This window comes from Bactrocera latifrons, unplaced genomic scaffold, assembly GCF_001853355.1.
Source record: "Bactrocera latifrons isolate USDA-ARS-PBARC rearing strain unplaced genomic scaffold, ASM185335v1 scaffold_0, whole genome shotgun sequence".
NCBI lineage: Eukaryota > Metazoa > Arthropoda > Insecta > Diptera > Tephritidae > Bactrocera > Bactrocera latifrons.
In genome coordinates, this window is record NW_017534406.1 from 3,908,975 (window position 1) to 3,915,082 (window position 6,108).

At 37.6% G+C, this 6,108-nt stretch overlaps 1 protein-coding gene across 2 annotated transcripts in view; it reads left to right on the plus strand.

Moving 5' to 3' along the window:
- Nucleotides 1–6,108, plus strand: part of LOC108968179 (serine-rich adhesin for platelets) — a 76,628-nt gene that overhangs the window by 36,467 nt on the left and 34,053 nt on the right. The gene's annotated exons all lie outside the window — the stretch shown is intronic.

Sequence of the window (6,108 nt, forward strand, 5' to 3'; positions counted from 1 at the left end):
TCTGGGAAGATTTCCTGCCTTACAGCATGAACCCCAATAGGGAAATGGTCTGTAAGAATTAGACTAGCCTTACTAGGGTCAAAAAGATATTTCGGTCTGTTATGAACGATCTTTGCACAAAAGGCTTTTGCGATAGCGCACGCACTGATACAAGAGGATACTGACAACAAATGGGCCGTCTGTAGGAAGCAATCATCCTACAATCATCATCATCACAGCGATTCTTCTGTAGCCTGGGACGCATATCAGTCTACAGATACACTCGGTGCTATTGATAGCGAGGTTAGGCACTCATCGACTAACGCTGAACGCACTGTTGATGAGTTCAAGGCTAGTACCGATAATAAGTCCTTCCACCAAGCTTCTCCCTAAGCTTTGACCCATCCGTAAAGAATCTCACTGTTCCTCTCCTACAACGGCCTTTTCCCACCTAAAACTCCTTCGCCGATATATGGGCAAAAAAGGAGCTGCCAGAGTTCGGTTTGGCGACTCCATGTATTTTTTAAACATTTTTTGTAGCCCTTTTGAGAGAAAACTAGGTTATAAATACTGATAATGTCATGTAAACCTTGAAAAGTTGACTGATTACTATTTAAAGGGCCGCACTAGGGAGGGGCATATTTGGACGTAATTTTTTTTGGAAAAGTGGGCGTGGCCCCGGCCCCTACTAACTTTTTTGTACATATCTCGAAAACTACTATAGCTATGTCAACCAAACTGTATAGAGTCGTTTCTTTTTACACATCTAGATGTGTATAAGAGACAGCCCATACAAAGGTTATGTTGAAAATCACTAAATGTGCGTTAACCGACTAACATAAAACGTCAGAAACACTAAATTTTACGGAAGAAATGTCAGAAGGAAGCTGCACCCAGGCCTTTTTTACAAATTGAAAATGGGCGTGGCGTCGCCCACTTATGGACCAAAAACCATATCTCAGGAAGTACTCAACCGATTTCAATGAAATTCGGTATATAATATTTTCTTAACACCGTGATGACATGTACCAAATATGGGTGAAATCSGTTCACAACCACGCCTGAAATCTCGATTATCACTTTATCATGCGAGAGTATAAAATGTTCGGTGACACCCGAACTTAGCCCTTCCTTACTTGTTGTGTAATATTTTGCTGATCCATTAAAAAAAAATGCTTTTACGACGTCCGGACTCGACAATTTCTATTATTTTATCTATATTTTCAACGACTGGCTTTCCATGGATTCTATTTAATTCCACATTGTATATAGTCTGTCTCTTATACACATCTAGATGTGTATAAGAGACAGGATCCATTAAAAAAAAATGCTTTTACGACGTCCGGACTCGACAATTTCTATTATTTTATCTATATTTTCAACGACTGGCTTTCCATGGATTCTATTTAATTCCACATTGTATATAGTCAAGTTTACAACAGTGCGCCAGTCGTTCTTCCTTTTCGCTGTTTGGCGACAATTGGAAATTCCAAGTACTATTATAGAAGATTGTACCTTCTCTATTCAGATCTACAGCTGGAATTATTTTCTCCAGGCCCTTGTCTGAAGTCTCCTTTGGTATCGAACGTCTCGGAGAGGTTCTTCCCGATCCTGATGAAACTTTCGGTATAGCACGACGTCAGTTTACACAGCTGTATTAGTCATGCACTATTTTCTGCTCAACCCTCCTCTTTCAAACTCCTACACTTGTTTTCATATAAAATTCTTAGAGCTTCATATCACTTCTTGACTTCGCCTTTTTTTTAAGACTATTTTGTCTTCAAAAATAATCACATTTTGCCATTTAAATTCTATTACAAAATATTTTGCAGTTTTGTTTTGTTAATTTTGTATATTTCTTTTAATTTTCCTTTTCTCATTTCTTTAAAAAAACCTAACCTTAATGTGTGGCTTCGACTTCAGCTTTGGCGTAAATATTAGTCACAGTTGAATGAACTGAGTGAGCTCCGCAGCTGCGTTCAATAATTTAAGCGTTTTCTACTATTACGAAACCTTCAGCTTAGCGATATACATACATATCTACACATGTAGATATATAAATGTGGTGGTTCATCTCAAATCCATTTCTTGTATCTCTATTACGAAACAGTTGAACAAACTATTTAATATTAAAAATTTAAATTTTTGTTCGCAAAAAATTAAAATAAATTTATGAAGCATTGGAAAGTAAATTGATAATTTTATCCATTAGCTGGTTGTAATGATAGAGAAAATATATTCATTATATCGTTGTTTTTTGTGATTTCGATCACTCTATTGCTATTCATTGAAACAGGTATTTGTTGCTAGTGATTTGTACTATGTTGTACTTGTATATCTGTTATTTTACTTCAGTAGAGCTAGGTAGAGGTTCTAAAGTTAATTTTTTGTAACTGGCTTGAACCCTTTTGGCGAGAATATAGTTATATATACGCTAATTGCACAGTAGTAATTTAGGTTTTTGTTTAGGACCTCAAGATAATGAGGGGGGTTTTTTAAAGTTGTGATTTTCAAGACGAAATAGAACGCAAATAATTTAATGTTGCCGTAAATATAAGCGTTTGTCATTATGTATTTCGGTTATGTTACCCCGCGGCTAGTTAGTATAAATTTTATTCTGATCCGACATGTCCAATTCGGGACAACATTTTGCAGCAGTTGAGGCCGTATGTCAGCAATAACGCGAATATTTTGAATATTTGGGCAATCGTCTCAGGCTTATCTGATTTGATTCAATAAATTGATTGCTTCGTTGAAAGCTTGGTAGGTAGCGCCGTCTTGTTGAAACCGAAAATCGTCTACATCAACATTTTAGATTTTTTTTTTCAAAAACTTGGTTCTGATCGGTGTGTTTCTAGTTCCCTATCGATGATTTCGACAAATGAGCAGCTTCTCCAAAAGGAAAGGACTTATAACAATTTTCAGATCGATATTTGAAAAACTGAGTGGCTATTTCGCAGAAGTTTCGAGTGGATTTCAGTTCACTAGTAATTTTGATTTCTTTTAAAGGAAATGTTATTTGTTGCAATAATTTTTAATTTTTTAAACTTTTAAAAAATCAAGCGACTTTCAGTCAATATGCCACATCCTCAACAAATGCGCCATTTCTGCATTTATATGTTAAAGTATTTATGTATGTGAGTATATATATTCGACAAACACAAAATATGTCCCTTAAGCCAGCAATAAAATTGACAATTGCCAATAATTTTGAAGTTGCCGCAAGCAACGGAAATCCATTTCTCAGGATATCGATTGCGGCGCTGCATAAAACATTTACATATATACGTATTTATATATACTATAATATAACATGAATATGCATACATTTTACGTTCCCTTTTCCGTCTATAAGAAGATGTGTGCCACAAAGGGCTACAACAACAGCAGTAAATTTGATGAAGAACGTCATTTACTGCGCCGTCAAAGACTGCATGCATTCTACTTAACTTGCCTAAATACTTTGTAACCGAACACGAAAAAAGAAAACTTAAAATAATAAAGAACAATGCCGCAAGAAGGTCAAGGCTGTGCCTGGCAACTTGCAAGACAAACAGAGCAGTAAGGGAGGAGCGCAAACTGCGCTGGCAATTGTTGATTCTGTCATATGAATGAGTGTGTGCAGTTGTCAAATCCATATCGATATACTGTATATTAGCTGTCTAGGTATAAACTTACGAGGGCGCCCCGATAAGTACTTCGCCTACAGAAGAAAACGAGATTTTTGAATACTATGTCTACAGTTCCCCTTTTTTCGCGCACTTTCAACGCTTCTGTGTTGATACGAGATTTTGAGCTTTGGTTTTGTTATTCTCCGTGGTAGCCGTATTCAGCATTGCTGGGAGGGACTATTTCAAAACCGATTGCTGACAACTCGTTAATCCAACTTATGAGGGTTGTCATGGAAGGCGAAGGTTGAGTCCGAAAGTAAACAGCTGTCGACTGTATAAGTGTTTCAAAATGAGCTGAATCTAACAAAAACAAAGCAGTTCCAAGCAAATGGTTTGCTCGTTTTTTGAAAAGACTAAACCTTTGATGCGTTCAGAAGGCATGTTTTGAATGAACCTCAAACAGAGTGGAAAAAATGCTTCGACAATTGGCTCTAACTCATGCAAACGTATATAGATCTTAATGGAGAATATTTTGAAAAAGCTCCTTAGCTTAGTCAAATGTACCAAACAATAGTAAAGAGGATCCTGTGTTTAACCAACTCGTCTGCGAAAGACCGTGAATCCAAGTTACTGACAAGTGGAGTTGACCTATGGCACCGACAAGACTAGCAATGCTGCCTGTTTATGTTTTCTGTATCCTCCTAGATATCCTCCCCTTGCTAAGCCTTTTTTCCATTCACGTTCAGAAGGTAAACTCGCCCTTAATGTCTGGTTACCAGCCTTTCTGTCCAGTTAATAGAGATCGTCCAAATTCGCTTAATAGAGCATTCACTGTATGCTTTAATTATGAATTGTTTTTACTATCCTATCTTCTAAGTTGGTTCGAACTGGACACAGTGTGCGAAATTTTACTAAAATCGGTTTTATATATTAAGATGTAACGGGTAAAACAAAAACTAAAACTTAAAAAAAAAAAAACAAAAACGGTTTAGGATATCAATCAAATTCTTGATTCCTGTGGAAGAGTATTTTTGGCCATGATGTATGGAACTCAATGTCTGTCGCATGGCCACCACCGACACTCCTGCAGAACTCCAGACGTTGAACATAATTTTCAAGGGTTTTCAAGCATAAATCGGCCGATACTGTTGCAATTTCACGTTCGATATTCATCCAAGTTCAACAATCGTCGCTGGCTTGTTGGCATATACCATATATTTGACGTAGCCCCACAGGAAATGGTATAACGGCGTCAAATCGCACGACAGAGGTGGCCTATTGATTGTGCCATTTTGTGAGATAACACGTTCACCAAACTTGGTTTTCAATAAATCGATTATGACATTGGCTGTGTGGCTTGTGGCGCCATCCTGTTGAAACCACATATTGTCGTAGTCCATATCATCCAATTCGGCCTAAAAATATTCGGTTATCATTGAGCGGTGGCGATTCCCATTCACAGTCTTGATCATTACCGAAGAAGTATGGTCCAATGACTCCGCCGTCCCATAAACTGCGCCAAACCGTATTTTTTTCGAAATGCAATGGTGACTCATGAAGTACGTGTGAATTGCTGACTGACCAATAACGCATATTTTGTTTATTGACGCAGCCATTCAGCCAGAAATGAGCTCTTGCGATGAAAATACGAACCATTTTCATGTTGTTACTTAGCCCCGTTCACGAACATACGACGATTTTGGCGACAATTTGATCTTATAAGGATGTAGGCCAAGATCTTTTCGAAAAATTCCCCACAACGACGGCACACAGATGCTCAAAGCTTAAGCACGACGTCTGGGGGACTGATTTGGGTCGACGGGCACTTCTTTGTCTCACTGGCGCTGGAATATTTTATACTGAGTCTTTATACTTTTTTCCCACTAGACGCTCAATTGTTGATGCGACAGGGCGATTATGACGACCATAAATTGGACTTAGAGCTCTTAAAGTTGAGACCACTGATTCCGATTTTCGTTAGTAAATTAAAATGATTCCGACTCGTTGTTGAATCTTACAAATTTCCATGATGGAATGACAAACCTTACTGAAAGGAACTATCAAAAGAGCAGAAAAATGGCATCGTTTGCAGTCCCTATCGGTATACTTTTGTGGCGTCAATATTGAAAACCCCGTTACATTCAAAGCAAGGATCGGTTTTTTGAAATTCTCAAGAGTAAAGAACCCCTTAAAATTTTTAGTAATAACCACCTACAAGAATGTAACAAAGTATTACTTATTGACATACATATGTAGGTATGTCTTTGCGTGATTACGTAGTCTAGTATGCACTTATACATAAGTGGACCGAAGTTAACGTTGAGTGTATAACCAAAATCTCATTTACTCTTTCACACACACACACGCGCGGTCTGAAAACTTTGCCAGCACACTTACTCAGTTGACATGTAGTGACTGTTAAATCTTGCACGCATTCCAATCGAAAACCGCTGCATTTGCATTTCACATAAAAATACAGTTGCTTTTATTTTCAATTTCATTTCATTTTATTATTCAC